Here is a 26,868-nt window from a genome sequence, read left to right on the forward strand (position 1 = left end):
CTGAACCATTCAGTTGAACTATTTGTAGGTTTTGAGTTTTCAGAATGAAATGTTCACTGCATGCCTTAATTCTTTACAATTCAAGTTCCTTTTACCCTCCCAATTCAGACTTCTAGCTTACTTACAAAACCCATCAGATGTAGAATGCCTTGTCTGTACTGCCACATAACCAAAAGTAATACTTTTTAAGTTCTATAAATAATATGCATTATATGACAGGGAAGTTTTACCTCCCACTGAAGTGTATGTTACTTCATTTAGATGCAAAGCCCATTGTAACCTGACCACCATGTTTAGCATCTGCACTGAATCGCAGATCAAAGCAGTTACTGAAACAGAAATGTCCATCATTTTTTATTACCATTATGTGAAGAATATTACTTAAAAAAAGACATCTCTAGCTACAACACAGTTCTACACAAGCTTAATTTAATATTAACATGTAACTACCCTGTACCTTACAATGATTTCTGACAAGTTTCATTTCTATGCCAAGGCATGTACACAGCAGCTCTAACTGCATTTGTACAATACACTGTCAATGTGTACACCTGTGTGCATGTGCAGTACATTACAGTGTCTCAAATCTGGAAAAAAGATGAAAATAGAACAGTATGTATTATCAACAGCATTGCTTAAAACTGGTAAAATTTCTTTTTAAATTAAAGAAGTAGTATAACAAAAATGCAATGTGTAGGGTTGTGAGTAATTCATACTTTTTTCCAGGGATGGGGAGGGCTCTAGCATTGTCATTGGACTACATCTTTATGATCACATAATGCCTCCTCCAGCATGGGCAAAAGGGCTCCTAAAAACAGAGGGGGCTAACTTCATGGCACCCATGCAAATGGAGAATAACTGCGTGACCGCCGAATCATACACCAGTGCACTGTATGAACACGTACACAAATGCATGGATCTCACCATACCCAATAGAACCAACACTCTCTCCTCAAAAAAAAAAAAAGAATCCAATCTGGTGGTCCCCTGCCATAAACAAACTCTACAACAGAAGGAGGAAATTGATGCGGAATAACGTGAAGTCCCAAGACTGGAAAAACTCCCTTATCAGCCTCAACAAAAGGATGAGATCCCTCATCAAATCCTCTAAAGCTAACTATCAAAACAGAATTACAGCAGATAGTAAAGACAACCATAAAGCCTTCTATAGTTCTGTAAAGAATCTCCATGGCAATACCCAGATATTGCTCTGAGATACTGCACAATGGTACCTCCTATACCAAGCCAACAGATATTGCCAATATAGTGGCTGACAGATTCCGTGCCAACTTGACCCCCCCCCCACAAAGGATCAATCACAATACCAGTAGATTGCCAGGCACCCAGTATTACTGCTGCACAGGTTAAAAGAGCACTGTCCAAGGCTAAGAATACAGCTTCTCTGGGACCTGGCAATATCCCCAGCTGTGTTATACATGAACTACAGAGTGAAGTGGCACCTCACATGTGTGCCCTGTTCAATCACAGCCTCACCTCAGGCTTTGTCCCTATTGAATGGTGCACTGCTACTGTCATCCCTCTCCACAAGGGAGGAGTGACTACAGACCTGAAGTGCAGGCAAACATAGGAGGATTGTGGCTGACAAATTTGCAGATGACTGCAAACTGGGCACCATAATTGACACTCCATCAGACACAGACATCCTCCAGAAAGGTCTCATAGAAATGGATAACTGGTGCCAGAGCCATGGCCTTAAGCTAAATGCCAAAAAATGTATAGTCATACCCTTTGGGAAAAACAAGGTAACCCCTAATTACCACATAGGTGGTAATCCATTAAGCACGGAAGAAGTTATCAGGGACCTGGGGACCCAAGTTGACAGTAACCTCTCTTTTGACACTCACATTGCCAAAGTGGTTAGGAAGACCTTCTACATTGCCCACCTGATCATGAAGGGATTCACATCCAGATCAGGAGAGGTCATTGTACCCCTGTACTCTTCGCTTATCAGACCAATGATTGAGTACAACGCCCCATTCGGAATGTACCTTACCCGACACCTGCAGCAGTTGGAAAGACCCCAAAAGTTCCTCACCAAAAGGATAAAGGGGCTCAAACATATGTCATACGATGCCCGACTGAAGAAACTCCAGCTCTATTCAGTCACATACCGTCTGCTCAGAGGTGATCTGTGCCTGACATACAAGGCCATGTCCAACCCGGAATTAATGGACATGCTCCACCTCAAAAAATCCAAATCCACCATAACCATGAGAGCAAGAGACTTAAACCTCAACACGGATATAAATAGGACGTGCTGGAGGGACAGATTCATCACCCAGAGACTCCCTACACTATGGAACAGAATCCCAGTCCATGTGAGGCAGAGCCCCTCACTGACTCTGTTCAAGAGAAATCTTGATGAGTGGATGGGAGATCGTAGGTTTACCCCGGGAATCATCTCTGTATCACTGCTGGACAGAGGCACAGCAAACTAATGGGTATAGTATTCTCATCCTAAGGGGTGGTGAAAGCCACACACACTCTGGCTAGGCTTATAAATGTCCTAGGGCAGATAGCCTAGTATGAACCTATGAACCTATGACCTCTGGAACTATCGCTCCATTAGCCTGATGAGTCTGATATGCAAAGCTATGGAATGCATCATCACGGACCTAATAAACAAGGATATAGACAATCTCCAAAGTCTGGATCCTACACAGTTTGGTTTTGTGAAGGGTGGATCATGCCTGCTCAACCTGGTCAACTTCGAGTCAGTCACCAGAGCTATGGATAAAAGCAAGTTGGTTCTACAACCTACCTTGATCTGGCCAAGGCCATTGATACCATTCCCCACTCAGGAATCATAGAAAAACTCACTAAGCTAGGCATCAACCCCTGTATCACTAGGTGGGTTGTAAACTGGCTCACAGATAGAACCCACAGTGTGAAAGTAGCTGACTCCAAGTCAGACTGTCGACAAGTCACGAGAGGAGTCCCACAGGGTTCGGTCCTGAGTCCTCTCCTGTTTGGTATCTACTTCTCTGAAGTCCAGGCCAACATGAAGGGACTCTGGCTGACAAAGTTCACAGATGATTGCAAGTTGGGACCTATTATTAACTGCCCAAGTAATGTTGACATCCTACAGAAAGACCTCATTGAGACCAACGACTGGTGCAAGAACCATGGCCTTAAGCTCAATGCAAAAAAATGTGTTGTCATCCCTCTTGGGAAAAACTCGGTTCCCTTGAATTACCACATCGATGGTAGTCCACTGAATACAGAAGGCATTATAAGAGCTCTAGGGACACAGGTTGACAACAACCTCTCTTTTGACCACCACATTACCACTGTTGTCAGAAAGTCCTTCTATGTGACATCTCTTTACTAAGGGTTTTGCATCCAGGAAGAAAGAGGTCATTGTCTCCCTCTACTCCTCCCTGATTAGGCCAATCATTGAGTACAATGCCCCATTTGGCATGTACCTCACTAGACACCTGCAACAACTGCAGAGGCCACAAAAGTACCTCAGAAAGAGGATCCTAGGCCTTAAACACTTGTCCTATATGGACAGACTCAAAATTCGTCAACTATTCTCTGTCTCATATCGCCTACTTACAGGCAATCTCTGCTTGACTTGCAAAGCCATGTCTGACCCAGCTCTGTTAGAAATGCTACATCTAAAGAAATCCCAATCCCTCCACATCACACGCTCCAGAGACCTCAACTTCATTAACATAATCAACAGAAAGTACAGTTGTGTACACTTACCATAAATGTAGATGTTCGAGGATCTTCACTGTTGCACTCTTCACATTTAGGGTTATCCCTGCTGGGGTAGCCCTCGGCCGGCCTGAATACCAGCGACTTAGTATTTTTGCATCGGTTGCTGTTACTTGAAGACTGACATCAGGTCATCAGTGGTATAAAGGAAGGCAGCTGATGTCATTACATCAGTTTTTCTTGCCCTAACCCGTCAGGAGCACACCAAAGCAGGAAGCCAGTCTCTGGTGGCAGGACCCCACGAGTGGAAAAAAAATACCAATATGTCCCTTGTAAGGAAAGGAGAACAACAAGGAAGAAAGGTAACAAAAAGAGAAAGGGGGCTGGAGGGATGGTAACCAGGGCTGCTACAGTGAATACACTCAAACATCTACATTTATAGTAAGTGTACACAACTGTACTATGTTCTTCATGTTTCGCTGTTGCAGTCATCACATTTGGGTAGATTCCCAAAGCTGAGGAAATGGGTGGAGGCAGTCAAGGAAGCTAGGGGCTGGCTAGCATGCCCTGCAAGACTGCAGTGACAAAATCCACCCTGGATTTGGAAGAGAGAGGCAGGTGGTAATGCTTGGTAAAAGTGTGAACAGATGTCCAGGTGGCAGCCTCCAGGATGTCTTTGGTGGGGACTCCTCTGAGAAATGCTGCAGAGGTGGAGGATGCTCTGGTGGAACAGGTCCTGAACCCCTTGGGGGAGGCTTGCTATGCTGTTTGTAGCAGAAATGGATGCAGTGTGCTATCCATTTGGAAATGGTTTGTTTGGAGATGGCTTTTCCCTCTGCCCCTGAAGCAAAGCTAACCAGCAGTTGATCAGATTTTCTGAAGGGTTTAGTCCTGTCCAGATAGTATCTGAGCTGTCTCTGCACATCTAGAGAATACAGAATCCTTTCCCCTTGTTTTGAGGGTTAGGAAAGAATGTGGGCAAATGGATGGATTGGTTGAGAGCCACAATGGATACCACCTTGGGCATGAAGGATGGATTAGTTCTGAGGGATACTCTGTCTGCATAGATGATGATGAAGGGTTCTACTGCCATGAGTGCTTGCAGCTCAGAGACTCATCTGGCTGAAGTGATTGCTAGGAGGAAGGCTGTCTTCCAGGAGAGAAATTTTAGCTCTGCAGAAGAAGCTGGTTCGAATGGATGCAGGGTGAGCTTTTCCAAGACAAAGTTAAGGTCCCAAGCCGGTGTTGGTGCCCTTCAGGGGGACCTCAAATCGTTACCCCCTCTGAGGAACTGCTTGATTAGAGGGTGTGAAAAAAAGAGTCTGCTCAGTGGAAAAATGATCGGAAATAGTAGAGGCATGAATTTTTATAGAGGCGAAAGAGACCACTGTGTAGTGGTCAGCTAAGTAATCCAGGATGAGAGGGATGGAGGGCTGTGCTGTATTGGCCCCCTTAGCCTGGATCCAGGTGCAGAACCTTTTACATTTATCTGCATAAGACTTTCTGGTGCTAGGGCATATGGCCTCTCGGATAAATACCATAACCTGTTTACTGAGGAGGGCAGATTGGTCAGGGATCAGGTTATAAGCCACGCTATCAAATTGAGTGTCTGCAATTGGGGGTGCATGAATTCCCCTTCCCTCTGGGTTAGGAGGTTGGGAATCTGAGGAAGATTCCATGGGGGCAGTGGGGACAGGCTGCGCAGCAAGGGGTACCAGTGCTGTCTGGGCCAGTCTGGAGTTATGAGAATGGTCCTTGGTTTTTCCTCCCTTATTTGATCAGTACCTTGGGAATGAGAGGTAGGGGAGGAAAGGCATAGACTGAGAGGTTTACCCAGGGGAAGGACAGAGCATCTATTTTTCATGCCATGCAGTGATGCTCCCTGGTGTAGAATTTGCTGAGCTGATATGTGGTGTGGGAGGCAAAGAGGTCGACCCGCAGGGTTCCCCATTTCTGAGTTATTAGTAAGAAGGTGTTTCTGTTGAGTTGCCACTCATGGGGGTCCAACAGTTTTCTGCTTAATTGGTCTGCTAGGGAGTTGAGAGAGTCTGGCAGGTATTGTGCTAACAGGTGTAGATGCATGGAAGAGGCTGTGAACCAAAGGGTCATGGCCAGCCTGCACAGCGGGTAGGAGCGAGTCCCTCTATGCTTGTTGATGTACCACATCACTGTGGTGATGTCTGTTTTGATCACAAGAACCCCTGGAGAGAGAAGGAGTTTGAAAGCTATCAAGGCCTGCTCCACAGTCATCATCTCTTTTAGACTGATGTGCAGGGGGAGTTTCTGGGGGTTCCATTGGCCCTGTATGCACCTGCCATCCAGGTGTGCACCCCAAGTGTAGTCTGATGCATCTGTGGTAAGGGTCTGGGCAGTGGGGTGGGGGGAGCAGGGCAGTCCTTTGTTGTGGGAGCAGGCTGTTGCCCACCAAAGAAATTCCTCCCTCAGGCAAGGAATAATAGGTTCATAGGTTGGTACTAGGCTGTTGGCCCTAGGGCCTATACAAGCCTAGCCATAACAATTCCCTGGATATTTCTTCCCACAATATTTACTTCACTGGACCCCTGTCTAGCAGGGCGACTGATGTGATCCCTGAGGTGAATTTCCTATCTCACATCCAATCATCAAGGTTCCTTTTGAAGAGGGCCAATGAGGCGCTCTGCTTGACATGTATGGGCAATCTATTCTAGAGTATGGGGAGTCTCTGGGACAGGAACCTATCCCTCCAGCATGTTTTATTCATTGTGATGACAAGGTTTAGATCCCTGGAGCATGTGGCTCTGAGGGATTGAAATTTCTTTAAGTGGAGCATGTCCAACAACTAATGGTATGACATGACCTTGTATGTTAAGCAGAGATCACCTCTGAGTAGATGATATGAGACAGAGTGTAGCTGGAGTTTTTTTTAGATGGTCAGCATATGGCATCTGCTTTAGGCCTGTGATTCTTTTAGTGAGGTATTTCTGCAGCCTTTCCAGCTGTTGCAGATGTCTTGTGAGGTACATACCAAACAGGGCATTGTACTCTATAATGGGTCTAATGAGGGATGAGTACAGTGGGACAATGACCTCCTTTTTTCTGGATGAAAAGCCCTTAGTGATGAGGTGTGCCACACAGAAGGATTTCCTGACTGTTGGGGCAATGTGGTTATCGAAGGTGAGACCACTGTCCACCTGTGTCTCTAAGTCTCTCATCACAGTTTTGGTGTTTAGCATACTGCCACCTATGTGGTAATTCATGGGTACATGGTTTTTCCCAAAGGAGATAAAGTACAGTTTTGTACCTACCATAAATGTAGATGTTCGAGTGTATACCCTGTTGCAGTCATCACACTTGGGTTATCCTGTCGTCAGGTGGTCCCGCAGTTGGCCTGAATTCCAAAGTCTTGGTCCGGCGTCAGTTGCTGTCGCTTCTTCCCTGACGTCAGTGCGCCAGGGGTATATAAGAGGCATCCGACACCATTTTCTTCAGTTTTTCTTGCCCCAGATGTCAGGTGCCCCCCCAAAAGGTGGTCAGTAGATAGTACCAATAATAAAAGTTTAGTACAAACAAAACATCCCTCCAGCTATAAGCAAATACACCACAAAGGTTGTATCAGATTTTAAGGTATTGACAGGTTTTAGTTAGGTCAGAGGGGATGGAGGGAGGGTAACCTGGACTGCAGCAGGGTATACACTCGAACATCTACATTTATGGTAGGTACAAAACTGTACTATGTTCATCGTGTCACCCTGCTGCAGTCATCACACTTGGGTAGAATCCCAAAGCTAAGGATGGGAGGTGGAGTCAAACAGGGTTAGAGGAGGCTAGAAGGCCCTGCAAAACTGCAGTGGCGAAGCCAGCTCTAGTCTTAGAGTAAAGTGGTAAGTGATAGTGTTTGGTGAAGGTGTGTACTGAACTCCAAGTTGCAGCTTCCAGAATATCCTTGGTAGGCACCCCCCTGAGGAAGGCTGTAGATGTAGCTGCTGCTCTGGTAGAGTGGGGCCTTATGCTAGCAGGAACTGATTTTCCACGGTGGGTGTAGCAAAAACGTTTGCAATGTCCTATTCATTTGGAAATGGTCTGTTTTGAGATAGCTTTTCCTTGTGATGCTGTAGCATAGGATACAAAAAGCTGGTCAGACTTTCTGTAAACCTTAGTTTTATCCAAGTAGTAACGTAGCTGCCTGTGAATGTCCAAGGAATGCAGGAGTCTTTCTCCTTTGTTCTGTGGATTTGGAAAGAAGGTGGGTAAATGGATGGTTTGATTTAGAGCCACACTGGATACCACCTTAGGCATAAAGGAGGGGTTAGTTCGTAGAGAAACTCTGTCTTGATGAAAAATGAGGAAAGGCTCTACTGCCATTAGTGCCTGAAGCTCTGAGACTCTTCAGGCTGAAGTAATTGCTAGCAGCAGGGCAGTCTTCCATGATATAAATTTTAAGTCGGCTGAGAAAGCTGGCTCAAAAGGAGGTAGCGTAAGTTTTTCCAGAACAAAATTGAGGTCCCAAGTAGGTGTTGGTGCTCTCCTGGGAGGCCTAATGTTTTTGGCCCCTCTGAGAAACTGCCTTAGGAGTGGATGTGAAAATAAGGGAGGATCCATGTTGTAGTGAGCTGAAATAGCTGAGGCGTGGATTTTAATAGATGAAAAAGAAAGCCCTTTGTGTAACATCTCAGTTAAATATTGTAGAATCTGAGGTATGTCCGGCTGAAGGGTATTTTGGCCTTTAGCTTGGTTCCAGGCACAAAACCTTTTCCATTTGTCTGAGTAGGCTTTCCTGGTGCTGGGCCTCCTGGCCTCCAGAATAACATCCATAACAGCTTTTGAAAGAGGAGATGGCTGGTTGCTTAGGTGATATGCCATGCAGCCAAGTTTAAGGTTTTGAACTGGCTGTGTAGAATCTGACTGTCTTGCTGTGTGAGCAGATGAGTAATTTGTGGTAAAATCCATGGTGGGCCCTGGGCCATATTCCTTAATAGTGGGTACCAGTGCTGGCGTGGTCAGTCTGGGGCAATGAGTATCATTCGGGGTCTCTCCATCCTGAATTTCAGCAGCACCTTTGTGAGAAGGGGCAATGGAGGGAAGGCATATACTGTCAGCATTTTCCAACTGAATGAGAGTGCGTCCACTTTCCAAGCTTGATGGTGAAAAGTCCTTGTGCAAAATTTTGTTAGCTGATAGTTTTGGGGGCTGGCAAACAGGTCTATGACTGGGTGCCCCCATTTTTGAGTTATCATTCCAAATACTTGTGGATCCAGTTTCCACTCGTGGGGATCCATGATGTTTCTGCTTAGGTCGTCTGCCAATGTCTTCTTTTTTCCTGGCAGGAATTGAGCTTGTAATTGAACTTGGTAAGCCAGTGCTGTGTTCCACAAGGTCATTGCTTGCCTGCATAGAGGGTAGGAGTGTGTACCCCCTTGTTTGTTTATGTACCACATTACTGTGGTGTTGTCTGTCCTTATGATAAGCTGTCCTGGATGTAAGAGGTCCTTGAAGGCTGTCAGAGCATTCTGTGCAGCTAGCATTTCTTTTTGATTGATGTGCAGATTCCTTTGATCTGCAGTCCATATGCCTTGAATGCACTGTCCTGTCATGTGTGCCCCCCAGGCATAGTCCGATGCATCTGTTGTCATAATTTGCCTGGCTGGGGGTAAAGTGAAAGGCTGATCCTTGTTGAGGTGACATGCCTGTGACCACCATAGAAACTCCTGTTGAAGGCAGGGAATGAGAGGTATCATTGTTTCCAAGCTGTGGCTGTGTTGAGTCCATACGCTTTTTAGGTACCATTGTAATTTTCTCATATGCAGTTTTGCAAATGGTACTAGTAGTATGCAAGATGCCATGAAGCCCAAGGCCTGCAGAATTTTTCTTGCAGGGAGTTGGGTCTTTGTTGCCATTGTTCTGAAGTATTGAGTTGGTTGTAGTTGTTTGTCTGGCGTCAGATAAGCCATCTGGGCTGTTGTATTCAACCTGGCACCCAGGAATGCCATATTTTGTGAGGGCACTAGTTTTGATTTCTTTTCGTTTACTGTGTACCCTAGGCAACTTAGAAGGTGTTTTACAAAAGCCAGATGTTGTAAGAGAATGTTCTTGCTTTCTGCTTGGATGAGGCAGTCATCCAGGTATGGGTATATTTGAATTCCTCTTTGTCTGCAGTATGCAATTACTGGTGCCAGGCATTTTGTGAAGACCCCGGGCGCAGTAGATAAGCCAAAGGGCAGTGCAGAGAATTGGTAATGGGTTGAACCCGCAATGAAACAGAGGTATCTTCTGCAATTTTGTCTGATAGGGACATGCAGGTATGCCTCCTTGAGGTCCAACGTTACTAGCCAAGCTTTCTTGCCCAACATGGGAAGAAGCTGCTGTAGTGTTAGCATCTTGAATTTGGGTACTTGCAAGAATGTGTTTAGAATTGAAAGGTCCAGAATGGGTCTCCAAGCATTGTCCTTTCTGGGGACTAGAAAGAGCCTTGAGTAAAATCCTTGGCCTTGCTCCTGTGTAGGTACCAGTTGAATGGCTCTCATGTCCATGAGAGCTGTAATTTGTTTTTGTGCCTCTGCCCATTGATTTTGTGGCAGGTTTGGCATTCATTTTATCCTTGGCAAGGTGTGGAAATGGAATCTGTATCCTTGTGAGATAATGTCTAGGACCCATTTGTCCTTTGTGACGATGCACCAGTTGTCTGCAAAAAGTGCTAATTTTCCTCCCAAGGGAGCTGCCAAGAGAGTTTTGCTTGGCAGTTTGAGGTTTAAGTCATTGTGTTTGCCTTCTAGTAGTTTGGGACCTGTCTTCGCCTCCCTTCTGTGTTGCAGTGCCCCATTGGTGAGGTTTGTAAGGGATTTGTGCTTGTCTTCTGCCCCTTGGGTGCCTGTATTTACCCCACTGTGGTCTGTCAGAAGCTGGAAAGGACCAATTTTTTGTTGGCCAATTTCTGCTGAAGCGTGGGGGCTGCACCTGAAAGAAATCTTTGACCGTCTGCATAGATTTTGCCTTATCCTACATTTTCTTTAAAACCTCTTCGGCTTTAACCCCAAATAAGACATCCTGCTGTAAGGTTGCATCTAGTAACTTTGCTTTAACATGATCAGACAGATTTTGTTCCTTTAACCAAGCATGCCTACGTATAACAGACCCAGTAACAGCTGCTCTACAGGAAGCTTCCAAGGCATCAAAACCACATTGTAAAGTATGTTTGCCCACCTGTTCAGCTGCATGCAACAGATCCTGCATTTCCTTGAATTATGACTGTTGAGGGTGCGTGCTCATCTTTTGTTTTATTTGAGACATTAGGAATTGCTGGTATTTCAGCATGTGAAATTGACAATTTAGTGCTCTCATAGCTAGAGTAGCTGATTTGTAAACCTTCTTCCCCCACCTATCTAGTGCTCTGGAGTCCCTTTCAGAGGGTACAGGATTTTTAGCCATAGAAGCCTTAGCCTCTTTGGGACCCTGGGAGATTGTCTCTGGATCAGCAAGAGGGCTTTTGTAAAGGAATTTGTGTGAGTCAGGCACTCTATAGTATATCTGGTTTGGCTGGAGCAGGAGGCAGAGAATCGGGATTTAGACTAGATTCTAAGAAAACATCATCCACAATGTCTAAAACTGGGGGGATAGCAAGTGGTCTGTGCTGGGGGAGTAAAAGAAACTCTCGGAGCCTTTTCTTTGAGTCGGAGTAGTCCTGACCTTCCCAGTGGAAATGTTCCCTCATGGTATGTAAGGTTTCCCCAAAGGAATAGTCTTCAGGGGGAGAAGCTGAGGGAATGGAATCTTCAGCATCAGAATCTTCATAAGGGGGAAAGGAGTAATCCTGTTCCTCAGAGGAGCCTGAGGAAATAGACACTTGATCAGAGGAGGCATAATCCTCCTGTTGTCTAGGCCTTTTGTTGGGGGGGGGGGGTTGGGAACCCCTGATTAAAGATATCAAATCTTCAGCCATTTTAAGCATTTGTTTCTTAGGCATGGGGCCTTGAAATGGAGACTGAACTGCAGTCTTTTTTGGTTTTAGAGGAGTCTTAAGCTTAGCATAAGATTTTATGGTGAGAGTAGTCGGTCTGAAGACACCTTCAGAAACCGAAGGTGTTTCTACAGCACCGGCTTCTCCTTCTGCAATGTCGTCGGTAGAGCCTAAAGAAAATGGCTGCGTCAGCCTAGAACTCTCTGCTGCAGAATCCGAAGCGGTCTGGGGATCCAATTCTGCGGTAGCCAGGGGCTGCGTAGGCACCTCACTGAAAACCGGAGAACCTGCGACCGGCCCAGCCGAGGCCTCGGAGTCTTGCTTGGATCTAGGCTGCCTATCTTTATCTTTGCATTTTTTATGCACGCCGGTAGTCGGTTGCTCTGACGGCATAGTGTAATTAAATTTCCTACCGAAGTAGTGTCGTGCGAAATCAAAGCGTCACTTTATAGTTTGCTTATTGAACAGAGCACAAAACCGACAACCAGTGACGTTGTGGTCTGGGCCTAGGCAAGGTATACAATAAGAATGAAAGTCCTTATGAGGTATTTGCTTCCCACAAGAAATGCAATTGTTAACTTTTTCTGACATCGAACTGAGGCAAGAAAAGTTTCCCCAATGGGGTACTTAGCTTTGAAGACTTCGGACTGAAACTCGATTCGAAAATCTCAGGTGTCGGCCGACCGGCACTTGCGAACTGCTTCTGCTTCAGGCACCATGTGGCAAGAAAGACTGAAGACAATGGCGTCAGATGCCTCTTATATACCCCTGGCGCACTGACGTCAGGGAAGAAGCGACAGCAACCGATGCCGGACCAAGACTTTGGAATTCAGGCCGACTGCGGGACCGCCTGATGACAGGATAACCCAAGTATGATGACTGCAGCAGGGTAACACGATGAACATCTATACATTTCTTGGCATTAAACTTGAGCCCATGGCTCTGGCACCAAGCATCTGTTTCTGTAAGGCCCTTTTGTAGAATATCCACATCATCTGGGGATTCAATAATGGTTCCCAGTTTGCAGTCATCTGCAAACTTTGTTAGCCAAAGTCCCTTAGTGTGGGCCTGTACTTCAGAGGAGTAGATGCCAAACAAGAGCAGTCCCAGGACTGAACCCTGAGGTATTCCACTTGTCACTTCTCTGGAGCTGGATTTGGAGTCGGCTACTTTTACAGTCTGGGTTCTGTCAGTAAGTCAGCTGGCAACCCATCAAGTGACATAGGGATTTATGCCCAGCTTAGTAAGCTTATCTATGATTCCAGAGTGGGGGATGGTGTTGAAGGCCTTGGCGAGGTCCAGATAGGCTGTGTGGACTGCCTTATCCTAGTCCACTGCTCTGGAGACTGACTTAAAGAAGTCAGTCAGGTTCAGGAGACAAGATCAGCCCTTCACGTACCCAAACTGGGTGGGGTCCAGTGTTTGATGGTTGCCAATGTCTTTGTTTATAAGTTCCATGATAATGCATTCCATGCCCTTGCAGATCAGGCTCCTCAGACTGATGGGACGGTAGTTCCCAGGATCCAAGATGGATCCCCCCATTGTGGAGTGGGATAACTGCAGCTGTGCGCCACTCAGTGGGCATGAAGCCTGATGTGAGGCTATGATTAAACATGACACTTACGTGAGGAGCCAGTTCATTTTGTAGTTCATATAGTACACAGCCCGGGTTGTCATCTAGTCCCATGGATGCTGTATTCTTAGCTTTGGAGAGTGCGGTTTCTACCTGTGTGGCCATGACTACCGGAATTTGGCAATCTTTTGGTATTTAGATGGGCCCTTTAGAGGGCGGTGAAGTTGGCAATAAATCGATCTGCCAGGATATTGGCAATATCCTTGGGATCAATATATTTAATGCCATTCTGTTGTAGCTCAGAGCAGATCTGAGCATTGTCATTTAGATTCTTGACATAACTATAGAATGCCTTGTGGTTGTCTTTGGAATCTTTGGCAATTTTATTTTCTTAACTAGCTTTGGAGGATTTTATGAGGGATCTCAGCTTCTTACTGAGGCTGGTAAGTGAGTTTTTTGCATCCTGGGATTTTCCTCTTTTCTGCAACAGTTTCTTCCTTCTGTTGTATAGTTTGTTTATGGCAGGGGACCACCAGACTGGCGTCCTTGTTTTGGAGGAGAGTGTCTTGGTTCTATTTGGGATGGCATGATTCATGCACAAGTGGATGTACTCATACAGTGCCTTAGTGTAGGATTCAGCAGTCGAACTTTCAGCTCTCGTCTGCATGGGTGACATGAAGTTTGTCACTTCTGATTGAGTAGCATGAAGTTGGCTTTGGAGAAGTTTTTTTATGGAGGTTTCCTTACTTGGGGGTGGTGGTGTGATGTGGATGTCAAAGGTGATTTGCTTGTGGTCAGACCTGACCAATGAGGGGGTGACCACTGGTGTGCAGCATCTATCTCCCATGTTGGTAATGACCAGGTCTAGGATATTGGAGCCACTGATGGGACAATGGATAAGTTGATCCAGGGCATTTGAATTTATGAATTCCAAGAACTATTGGGAAAAGGTGTTGGTACCAGAGTAGTTTTCCCAGTTAATGGCAGGGTAGTTGAAATCACCCAGTGTTAGGGTGTTTGGTTGTATCTTAATATTTTCCAGTATGTTTAGAAAGGTGTAGTGAGAATCTTGGGGCATGGTGGGGGATCTGTAGCAAGCTACACTTTGGATTGCAGTCTTACCTAGTGTTAGTTGCACCTGGAGAATTTCAGATGCATTGTGTTTGGCAACTTGCCTGGAGGTGTGAATATCCTTGGTGAATATGGACACTCCTCCACCTTTAGTGTTTCGGTCTTGGTTTGGTGGCCAAAAAGTGTGGTAAGAGTTGTAGCTTGGTATTGCAGGGGTGCTCTCTGAAGCCTTGAACCAGGGCACTCTTACTGCACAGATATCGATGTTCTCCATTTTTAGGAGTGCCTCGAGAGAGTGCATTTTGAGGTTTAGACTTCTAGCATTGAGTAGCATTACCTTCAGATTTTGCATGCTTGTATCTGTTACAGTGGTGGTTTTGTCCTTTGAATCTTTCCTAAAAAAGGCACTATAGGGGTGGCAAGAGCTTTAGCCAGTAACGTGAATCTCAGGGGTGACAGGTGCAGACCATCTTTGGCAAAGCATTGTGGTTTGTTGATCATGTCGTCCCAGGCAGACAGATACTGGATCCCCTTTGAATGACACCAGAAGCTTAGCCAATTGTTGAAGTCAATCATTTTGACCTTATACTGTGGTATCATTCTAGGCAAAGGCAGGTTGCTCTTCAGGGCTAGGGTCATACCTGCCTGGGCCACATGATCCAAGAGCTCTTCCAAGTCTCTTTTCATGTAGTCCAGGGAGGTACGTCTCAAGTCATTCACTTCAACATGGACAATGACAGAGTGGTATTTGTACTTGTTGTGGAGTGACTTGAGTGCATGCGTTATGTGGCAGATCCTGGCACCCGACAGGCAGCTGACTGTAATTTTCTCCTTCTTCAGCCTGGTGGGTGGGACATCAGTGTGCCTGACTATAGACTCACCTATGACTAAAGTGTTGGGTACGTTGTCTTGCCTTAGGGGCTGTTGTTGAGTGGCACACTGGTGTTGTGGGCTATGTGTCACTTTAGTTGTGACTGGTGTTTGTTTGCATTTCAACTTCAGAGGTCCTTGTTTCTTGAGCCGGTTAATGTTAAGGGCCTCCACATATGTGGGTTTAGTGTTGCTATGTGTGGGTGTTGATGGTGTGAGTTTTGAAGGGCTATGTGTTGCTTGAGGTGTAGTGCAGATGTTAACATTCTCCTCTTGACTGTCTAGCACAATCTTGGCTGGAGAGAGAGCTTTGCTTCCAGTTTGGCTATGTAAGTGCATCTCTCGCAGGTTGTAGTGTTGGGTGGTAGAAGGAGAGTGTTGTCTGTGTACATGAGGCAGTTGCTGCATTGCCCCAGTATGCCCAGATACACCAAGTGAACAGGAGAAATCACCAGAAGCTGACCCTTGGGACATGCCTGTTTAGGTGCTTTTTTGTAAAGCACAAGAGTTGTTTTCCCTTACCTTTGCAAGGTACTTTGCAATTATAGGCTGTTTAGTGCCTATGATTAATTTCTCCTTATTGACAAGGAGAGCTGAGTGCTTGAATCAGTTTCAGGCTTCCTAGTGCTTTCCAGCAGGTTCTAGAGCAAGTGCTAGTCACAGTGGTTCAGAGTTTAGTGCTACTACTGAGAAACCAGCTAGTTCTAAGGGAAAATTTGAAGAGAGACTTTCTGGCACCTGGAATAGTTTAACCGTAGCCCCGCGGTGCTGCACAATGCGAAAAATGCGCAAACACACGCGTTTTTAAGCCAGAAAGTTTAAAGGGATAGAAATCAGCCCAAAATGACTAATAAAATTACAATTTCAGAGCTGAAAACCACTCCTCTAGCATTAGATAGGCAGTATAATGCTCACCAGTCCCACTGGTAAGCAGTAGGACTTCCCTCTACCACAGCAAGGTCTGGATAGCTCTGAACAGAGAAAATAAAGTCCTGAAACCAGCAAAGGCTGGGATCTCAGCTATATTAGCTAGGAAAGGCAGGAAACGAGCAAACAAGATAGTATTTTTTTGGGGGGGGGTGTTTTGTTTGGTTAAAACAAGCTAAACAATGCAATAATACAGTAAATAAACACAGAAAAGTCTAACACACTTGAGTGTGTAGCCCTAAACAGTGAATGCAATTAAAACTCTACATAATTAGCAATTTAAAACGTTTTAAATGACGCAAGGCAAGTGCACAACTGAAAAACTATTTAAGAGGCAGTAATACAGTAGAATAAGTAGCTATTCTACATATACTTAAGTCTACATATACAGAAAGGCAGCTAAAACACACTAAAAAGTACAGTTTTGTACCTACCATAAATGTAGATGTTCGAGTGCTCATACAGCTGCAGTCATAACAGATGGGTTATCCTGCCGTCAGGCGGGTCCTCGGTCGGCCGAATTCCAAAGTCTTGGTCCGGCACCCTGACATCATTGCGGCAGGGGTATAAAAGAGGCAGCCAACGCCATTTTGTTCAGTTTTTCTTGCCCCAGATGTCAGGTGTCCCCAGAAGGAAGGTAAACATAATGTTATGCAAAGATGCAATGTTGATAAATCAAAAACAGTAGTTGCAAGCAAATACACCATAAAAGAATACCCCAAAAGGTTATATGAAAAGTGTTTGTCATAAGGCCTGTCCTAAGAGGGGATGGAGGGAGGGAAACCTGGACTGCAGCTGTATGAGCACTCGAACATCTACATTTATGGTAGGTACAAAACTGTACTATGTTCATCGTGCATACAGCTGCAGTCATAACAGATGGGTAGAATCCCAAAGCTAAGTAAGGGTGGTAGGCACTAAGTGGAACTAGGAGGGGCTAGGATGCCCTGCAGGACTGCTGTGGCAAAGCCTGCTCTAGATTTTGAGTATAGTGGGAGGTGATAGTGCTTGGAGAAAGTGTGCACTGAACTCCAGGTGGCTGCTTCCAAAATGTCCTTGATAGGGACCCCCCTGATGAAGGCTGCAGAGGTAGCTGTGGCTCTGGTGGAGTGGGATCTGATGCATGCAGGCACAGTTTTTCCATGGAATGAGTAACAAAAACGTATGCAGTGGGCTATCCATTTTAAAATTGTCTGCTTGGAAATAGCCTTTCCCTGAGCACCTACAGCATAGGACACAAAGAGTTGCTCATATTTCCTGAATGGCTTTGTTCTGTCCAAGTAGTAATGAAGTTGTCTGTGAATGTCCAAGGAATATAGAAGTCTTTCCCCTTTGTTTTGTGGATTAGGATAAAAGGTAGGTAAGTGGATAGTCTGATTCAAAGCTACACTGGATACTACCTTTGTCATAAAGGTAGGATTGGTTCGTAAGGAAACTCTGTTCTGATGTAAAATGATGAATGGTTGCACAGCCATGAAGGCCTGTAGCTCCAAAACCCTGCGTGCTGAGGTGATAGCCAGAAGAAAGGCTGTTTTCCATGACAAGTACTGTAACTCTGTTGAAGAAGCTGGCTCGAAGTGAGGAAGGGTCAGCTTTTCCAATACGTAGTTGAGGTCCCAAGCAGGGACTGGTGGTTTCCTTGGGGGTTTTAAATTCTTTGCCCCTCTGAGGAACTGCCTTAAGAGAGGGTGAGAGAATAATGGAGGATCTGTGTTGTATTGTGCAGAAATGGCTGAAGCGTGGATCTTGATGGAGGAGAAGGAAAGTCCATTGTTTAACATCTCAGCTAGGTACTGTAAAATTTGAGGTATATTTATTACCCAAGGATTCTGTCCCTTTTCTTGATTCCAGGCACAAAATCGTTTCCATTTGGCGGAGTAAGCCTTTCTAGTAGAAGGTCTTCTGGCCTCCAAGATGACATCCTGCACCTCCTTGGAGAGGAGAAACTGTTGGGAAATCAAGGAATTCTCCATGCAGCTAGATTTAGAGTTTTGAGATGGCTGTGAAGTGTTTTGTAGTTGTGCTGGGACAACAGACGAGGGACTAGAGGTAGGATCCATGGTGGGGAGTGTGTCAGGCTCCTCAGGAGCGGATACCAGTGTTGTCTTGGCCAGTCTGGAGTGATGAGAATCATTTTCGCCTCTGCTCTGGCTTTTAATAGAACTTTGGGCAGCAGAGGAAGAGGCAGGAAGGCATAGACTGTCACTGTTTCCCAATTGAAGGAAAGTGCGTCCACTTTCCAGGCCTGTGGATGATAGGTCCTTGAACAAAATTTTTTCAACTGGCAATTTCTGTGGGTAGCAAATAGATCTATGTCTGGCTGTCCCCATGCCTGAGTTATCTTTGTGAAAAGTTGAGGATGCAACTTCCATTCGTGTGGATCTGTCATATTTCTGCTTAGGTTGTCTTCCAGTGTGTTTTCCTTCCCTGGCAGGAATTGTGCCTGCAGTTGAATTTGCAATTCCAGTGCTGTGTTCCATAGGGTCATGGCTTGCCTGCACAGGGGATATGAATGAGTTCCTCCCTGTTTGTTTATGTACCACATCACTGTGGTGTTGTCTGTCCTTATCAATAGCTGGCCTGGATGCAGTAGGTCTTTGAAGGTCATAATAGCCTTTTGCACGGCTAGCATTTCCTTTTGGTTGATGTGAAGGTGCTTCTCTTTTCGGGTCCATTTTCCCTGAATGCACTGATCTGTCATGTGTGCTCCCCAGGCGTAGTCTGAGGTGTCTGTTGTGATGATTTGAGTTGCTTGAGGTACACAGAAAGGAAGACCTGTGTTTCTTTGGCAAGCTTGAGTCCACCACATAAATTCCTTTTGAAGGCATGGAATGAGTGGGATAATTGTTTCCAAGCTGTGACTGTGTTGAGACCATAAGTTTTCAGGTACCATTGAAGTTTCCTCATATGCAGCTTTGCACATGGGATTAGTAGGATGCAAGATGCCATGAATCCCAGAGCCTGCAGGATTTTCCTTGCAGTTAGCCTGGTGTAAGTTGCCATTTTCTGAAGTATTGAGACAGTTGCCCTTGCTTGTCTGGCGTGAGGTAGGCCATCTGGGTGGTTGTATCCAAGCTGGCACCCAGGAAAATTATTTGTTGAGAGGGTATTAGTTTTGATTTCTTTTGTTGACTGTGTATCCCAGGAAGTTCAACAGTTTTATTACAAACGCCAGGTGCTGCAGTAGTATGTCCTTGCTGTCCGCTTGGATCAGGCAGTCATCCAGATATGGGTAGATTTGTATCCCTTGTAGTCTGCAGAAGGCGATTACTGATGCCAGGCATTTCGTAAACACTCTGGGTGCAGTAGATAAGCCAAAGGGCAATGCAGAGAATTGGTAATGGGTTGAACCTGCAAGAAATCTGAGGTATCTTCTGCAATCTTGTCTGATAGGGACATGCAGGTATGCCTCCTTGAGGTCCAATGTTACCAGCCAAGACTCCTTGCCCAGCATGGGAAGAAGCTGCTGTAATGTGAGCATCTTGAATTTTGGCACCTGTAGATATGTGTTTAGGATGGATAGGTCTAAGATAGGTCTCCAATCTTTGTCTTTCCTTGGTACCAGGAATAGTCTGGATTTAAACCCTTGACCTTGTTCTTTTGCAGGTACCTCTTGAATTGCTTTCATGTCCATGAGAGCTGAAACTTGTTTTTGTGCCTCTGCCCTTTGATTTTGTGGCAGGTTTGGCATGCCTCTCATTTTTGGAAGGGTGTGAAAGTGGAACCTGTAGCCTCTGTCTATAATGTCCGGAATCCATTTGTCTTTTGTAAATATGCCAATTTTTTGAGAATAATGTCAGTTTTCCGCCCAAAGGTGCTGCCATTAAAGCTTTGCTTGGCAGGTGTAGGGGGAAGTCATTGTGTCTGTTTTCTAAAAGACTGTGATTTATCTTCTCCACCTCTTGGGGTTGGTGCTTGCCACTGTCTGGCTCTGAAAGATCCTTGAGGTTGCCCTCTGCTCCTTAGGCACCTGTATCTGCCCCTTTGAGGTCTGTCCATGGCTGGAAAGGACCAATTGTTTGAATGCCAGTTTCTGCTGAAACGTGGAGGCTGTACCTGCAGGAAATCTTTCACTGTTTGCATTGATTTTGCTTTTTCCTCCATTTTCTTTAGCACCTCCTCAGCTTTAACACCAAACAATACATCTTTTTGAAGAGGCGCATCTAATAATTTAGCTTTGACATGATCTGGTAAGGTTTGCTCTTTGAGCCAAGCATGCCTACGTATAACAGACCCCGTAACAGCAGCTCTACATGAGGCCTCTAAAGCATCAAAACCACACTGCAAGGTATGTTTACCCACTTGCTCTGCGCCATGCAACAAATCCTGCAACTCTTTTAAATCTGGTTGTTCTTTTTGTGTTATCTTGCTTTTCAGCTAAGATATCAAAAACTGTTGATACTTTAACATATGGAACTGACAGTTTAATGCCTTCATGGTTAAAGTGGCCGAGGTGTACACTTTTTTCCCCCACCTTTCTAAAGTTCTGGAATCTCTCTCTGAAGGTAATGGATTTTTAGCAGTAGAGGCCTTAATTCCCTTGGGACCCTGTGAAATTGTTTCTGGGTCAGCAGTATGGCTTTTATATAGAAACTGGTGAGAGCCAGGAACCCAGTAATACCTGTCTGGTTTAACAGGAGCTGGAGGCAAAGAATCAGGATTAAGGCTGGCTTCTGTGTACACATCATCCAATATATCTAAAACAGGAGGGATAGCCAGAGGCCTATGCTGGGGGAGCAGAAGAAATTCCCTGAGCCTTTTCTTGGAATCTGAGTAATCTTGGCCTTCCCAGTGAAAGTGTTCCCTCAATGTATGCAGGGTTTCCCCAAAAGAGAAGTCCTCAGGGGGGGAGACCGAGGGAATAGACTCCTCTGCATCACGGTCTTCGAATGGAGAATAGGCATAATCCTGGTCCTCAGATAGTTCTGAGGTAATAGAAGCTTGATCTGAGGAAGGGTAGTCTTCCTCTAATCTGGGCCTTTTGTCAGAGGGGTTGAGAACCCCTGATAAGAGTAATCAAATCCTCAGCCATTTTAAGCATCTGTTTTTTAGGCATGGTGCCTTGAGAGGGGGTCTGAGGAACCTGTTCTTTTTGGTTTTCATGGCTGCTTTAGATTTAGTGAAGGCTTTAATGGAGAAGGAGGAAGGCCTGAAGACCCCTTGAGAAATGGCAGGCCTGTCTAAATTCTGAGTTTCCCCACCAGGAGTGGCGTCGGGATCTGTAGTAGGAATGGGGCCGAGAAGCCTGCGACCTCGGGTACTGAAGACACCGGTAATGCATTGTCACCGGTACTCAGGGGCTGCGTAGGTGCCTCGCTGAGTACCAGAGAACTGGTAGTAGGCATTAGCGTGCTTTCAGTAGGTAGTGCGGACCTCGTATGTCGGTCCTTATCTTTGCGTTTTTTGCTCAAAACTGGAGTCGGAGTATCTGATGACATAATATAATTAAATTTTTTGCCAAAAAAGTGAAGGGCGAACTCCGCCCGATGCTTAATAGTGCGCTTATTGAATCTAGCACAAAAACAGCAGGCCGAGACGTCGTGGTCTGGGCCTAAGCAAGGTATACAGAAATGCAATTATTAACTTTGTCTGACATCGGTCTGAGGCAAGAAAAGTTTTCCCAACAGGGTACTTAGCTTTCAAGAAGACTTCAGCTGAAATACTTTCGTAAATCTCAGGAGCTGGCCGACCGGCACTTGCAAACTGCTTCTGCTTTGGGCACCCCGCAGCAAGAAAGACTGGGGAAAATGGCGTCGGCTGCCTCTTTTATACCCCTGCCGCAATGACGTCAGGGAAGAAGCGACGACAACCGACACCGGACCAAGACTTTGGAATTCGGCCGACCGAGGACCTGCCTGACGGCAGGATAACCCATCTGTTATGACTGCAGCTGTATGCACGATGAACATCAACTCAGATACAGTGAAACCTAGTGCACTTGAGTTGTAGCAATATTAAGGCAAATACAGTTTTTATAAATGCACTAAAATATACTCTATATTTCAAAAATGTTTGAGAAGCACAGTCAGAACACAAGGAGATTCAGGCATTTTTTTTTCTAGAAAGGGAGAAAGGAGGAACAGAAGGAAAGAAACTAAGTGGGTTGGTCTTCTCAGATGTTCTCTCTGTATTAGGTAAAATTAGCTAATGACACTAGACTGGGAGGAGTGTCCCAGACCAATTTACAGTAGGGGCAGGCAACTGCAAAGCCACCAAGTATAACAGCAAAATACCAACAGGGAGGAAGGGTAGGGTACAATATTAAAGCTACTAGCCTACACTCTTTTAGACACTAAACACTACAGAAATGTTTATCACAGCAGAAGAACAGCAGTGAGCCACAAAATGAAAGTTTTTAAACAGATAAAGGAGCAAGGAGATTCTACAGAATGCTTTTAACTGCAAATAAATCAGAATAGGTAAAAGAGTTTCCAGATCTTGAGAGTGTTGACACCAAAGGCTCTTTAGGTACCACTGAAGTTTCCTCATATGCAGTCTGGCATATGGAATAAGGAGTATGCAAGATGCCATGAACCCCAGGGCTTGCATGATTCATCTTGCAGAAAGCTGGGGCCTGGTGGCCAGTTGAGTGAAGTAAGCTGATAGGAAACTTTGTTTCTCTGGTGTCAGGCATGCCATCTGGGATGTTGTGTCCAGACTTGCTCCCAGGAAGATAATCCTTTTGGTGGGTACCAGTTTGGATTTATTTTCATTGATTGTCTACTCTAAGGAGGTTAGTAGGTTTTTTACAAAGGCCAGGTCTTTGAGCAGCTTTTCCTGGCTGTCTGCCTGAATAAAGCAGTCATCTAAGTAGGGGTAAATTTGAATATTTCTTTGTCTGCAAAAAGCAGTGGCAGGAGCCAGGCATTTTGTGAAAACTCTGGGAGCAGCAGATAAGCCAAAGGGAAGTGCAGAGAACTGAAAATGTTAAGATCCTGCTCTGAAGCGAAGATATTTTCTGCAGGACTCCCTGATGGGAATGTGGAGGTAGGCCTCTTTTAGGTCCAGGGTGACTAGCCAAGTGTCCTTGGACAGCATGAGTAGCAGCTGCTGGAGGGTGAGCATTTTGAATTTTGGGATCACCAGGAAGGTGTGTAGAATGGATAGATTGAGGATGGTCTGGGTACCAGAAAAAGTCTGGAGTAGAAACCTTGGCCTATCTGCTCTGCAGGAACCTGTTTTACTGCTCCCAAGGACAGCAGGGTATGGATTTGCTTTTGAGCCTCTGCCCACTGATTTGGTGGTAGATCTGGGAACCCTTTTGGGGGTTGGAAGTTTGTGGAAGGAGAATTTGTACCCCTGAGACACAATGTTCAGAACCCATTGGTCCTTGGTAATGGTGGCCCAGGTGCTTGAGTGAAAGGAGAGTTTTCCTCCTAGGGGTATGTGATGGTGGGCAGAGGCGAGGTAAGGAAGGGGTGAGTCAGTGCGAGTTTTTACCATAAGGGGGTGGCTTAGAACTCCCTGATTTTGAAGTGGTAGCAGTCCACTGCTTAGATCTCTGCAAACCATGGGACTGCTGTCTCGGAGGTCTGTTTCCACGGGGCCTAGGCTGGCCCTGTTTACAAGGTGCAGGAAAAAAACAGTGCTTGGAAGGAAAATGCCTGCTGAACCTAGGGGGTTGTACCTGTAAGAAATCTTTAACAGTCTGCATAGATTTTGCTTTTTCTTTCATCTTTTTTTAACACCTCTTCTGCTTTAGTACCAAATAAGTTATCTTTGTGCAAAGGTGCAGCCAACAATTTTGATTTGACATGGTCTAGCAGGGTTGTTCCTTAAGCCATGCATGTCTTCTAATGATGGATCCAGTGACTGCTGCCCAGCAAGAAGCTTTTAGGGTGTCAAAACCACAGTGCAAAGTGTGTTTAGTTACTTGACCAACAGAGTGCATTAATTCCTGTAAATGTTTAGATTCTGCCCGTGCAGGAAAGGAGTACATTTTTTGTTTGTTTATTTACTTATTTCAGTTCCACTGGGCTCGGGGAGCCTGTTTTCAGTGGAGGCCTGGGGAGCAAAGCTCCGCATTACATAGCGTATTCACAGTTACAATCATATTAAAGAAAACACAATTAAAATATCACTTTGTGCCATAGAGCAAAATAAATTATTTGGTTACATAGTATCAAAATATTTAGGATGGCATTATATAGTGTAGGTACAGAATAAATCATAGTAATGAAATCATGGTTACAATTTTATGTTAAGTTGAAGAACAAGAATAAGTTCCTTGATTATAAGGCATCTGAAATTTAGGAAGTCAGAGGAAACTGAGATGTGATGGGGAAAAGATTAAGAAGAGAAATAGAGCAAATGGTGGTAGAGGTTATTTGTGGGTTGTACAGTTGTGATATAGGTTCTTAGGTAGGTAGTAGGCTTTCGGTCCTGGGGCCTATACAAGCCAGCCAAAAAGGTACCCTGGCTTTTGCCACCCAAGAAAATTATTTTCCTGTGCCACTGTTGACCAGAGCAAATATTTACATTATTTACATTTAAGTTAAGTTAGGTTTGTGCTCTGAGTTAGAGAAGAGTTTAAGGGGAGCAAAGAGTATTATGCTTACTGTTTAAGGAGTTCCAAGGTATGCTGCTGATATTTAAGCATATGGAACTGACAATTTAGTGCCCTGATAACAAGAGTAGCTGAGGAGTATACTTTTTTGTCCTATTTGTCCACTGCTCTGGAATCCCTGTCTGAGGGGGTGTGATTCTTAGCTGAAGTAGCTTTAACCCCTTTTGGGCCTTGAGTAATGACCTCAGGGTCTGCTGTTGGGTTTTTAAAGAGATATTTGTGAGAGTCAGGGACTCTGTAGTACCTGTCTGGCTTTCTGGGAGCAGGAGGGAGGGCATCTGGAGTCAAGCTGTATTCAAGGAAGACATCATCCACCACATCTAAGACTAGGGGATGACTAAGGATCTGTGCTGTGGAAAGGTCCGGGAACTCTCAGTGTCGTTATAGACTGTGGGTAGTCTTGACTCTCCCATTTGAAATGCTCCTTTAAAGTATGCAGGGTTTCCCCAAAGGAAAAATCCTCTGGGGGAGAGGCTGAAGGATAGATTCCTCTGCATCAGAATCCTCATATGTAGAGAGGGACTGCATGTCTTCATAGTCAGATGCATCAGATTAATTTGACTCTTGTTCAGACAAAACCTCTGGAGACAGATCTCTTTTTCTTTTTGAGGGAGTGGCCTGGCTTCCCCTAATCAGCATGATAAGGTCCTCTGCCATTCTAAGCATTTGTGACTGAGGCAAAGGAGCATGCACCAAAGAATGGCTGGAAGTTGGTTTCTTGGGGGTGGTTTGACCCCTGGGCCTAAGGAACTCAGTTGTTTTAGAAAGAACGGTAGCTGTGAAAGAAGGCGTCAGTTTATGTCTGGATTCTGTGTTGCGAAGGACTTCCTTGGAAGCCGGTGCCTGCACAGCAGCTCCGGACCCATCCAAGGTAGAGACGACTGCAGGATCCTTAGATAAAGAAGAATTCTGTGGCATACCAGACTCCGAAAGGGTCTCGGTAGAAGGGGGCTGCGAAAGCACATCACTGAATTCCGGAGGACTGATGACCAGCTTGGCGGTAGTGTCATCAGAAGGTTTAGTCCTGTGCAGTCTGTCTCTGTCTGTATCTTTACTTTTTAGGGAAGCCATATCGGAATTTGAGGACTGTAAACGGAAATATCTGGCTACAATAAGGGCCCAATGACAAATAGTTATGGCGTTAAAGCACAGAAACGACAATGAGGGACATTGTGGTCTGGGCCTAGATAAGTGACACAGTAGGAGTGGAAGCCCCGGTGTGTTATTTGCTTTCCACAGGCAAGACAATTATTAATTTTTTCTGACATCAGTTAGTGGAAGAAAAAAGGATCCCCAATGGGGTACTTAGGTTTCAAAGACTTCAACTTCAATTCGGAAATGAAACTCAGGTAGCAGCCAACCGGCACTGGTGCAAACTGCTTCTACTTCAGGCTCCATGGCAAGAAAGACTGATGTAATGGTGTTGGCTACCTTCCTTTATAACACTGACAACCTAACGTCAGTCTTCAAGCGACAGCAACCGACACAGAAATACAAAGTCTCTGGTATTCAGGCTGGCCGAGAGCTACCCTAGCAGGGATAACCCTAAATGTGATGACTGCAACAGTGAAACATGAAGATCATCATGCTGGAGGGACAGGTTCATAACCCAGAGACTGCCCATGCTATGGAATAGACTTCCCATATATGTCAAGCACAGCACCTCACTGGCCCTCTCCAGTAGCTCTACTTGACAGAGGCACTAGGAATTAAGGTCAGGTGGCACGATGCCAGGGTAATCCTTTGGGCTAGGCTTGTAAAAGGCTCCAGAGCCATTACCCAAGTACACACCTATGTACCTATGAACCTTTTTGTTGTACAGTACTGTGTACAGATATATCTATATAGCAAAATAAGCCTGTTTGCTAAACAGTATCTAATTTTATTGCGTACAATAGTGCTAATGTTTTCTGGAAAACAATGGCTCTAGGGCATTCTCAATGACTTCTATCCAAGTCATCTCACCAAATGCACCACACATTGCACTACATAATTAATTTTACACACTGTTTCACCCTTGTGTTACAGCAAAACATACACATGGCTGCAACACAACACACTACTAAGCAAAATTTAAAATACATAACATTCATCATATGCAGTACAGTAGGTCAACTTGTAGAAAGACAGGTGCAATGTTCAATGAAGACAAAGACAACAACTGGGGGAGATTCGTAAAGGTTAACATGAGGTGTACACATTGAGGTAACTTTTCTGAATTCAAGAACAGCCCTACCACAATGCTTT

General features: G+C 45.1%; 1 protein-coding gene across 1 annotated transcript in view; it reads right to left on the reverse strand.

The window, feature by feature from the left end:
• Positions 1–26,868, reverse strand: part of AFAP1L1 (actin filament associated protein 1 like 1) — a 507,629-nt gene that overhangs the window by 138,737 nt on the left and 342,024 nt on the right. The window lies entirely within an intron of this gene.

Source organism: Protopterus annectens, chromosome 4.part0 (genome assembly GCF_019279795.1).
Source record: "Protopterus annectens isolate FY-2018-M chromosome 4.part0, PAN1.0, whole genome shotgun sequence".
NCBI classification, from domain to species: Eukaryota; Metazoa; Chordata; order Ceratodontiformes; family Protopteridae; genus Protopterus; species Protopterus annectens.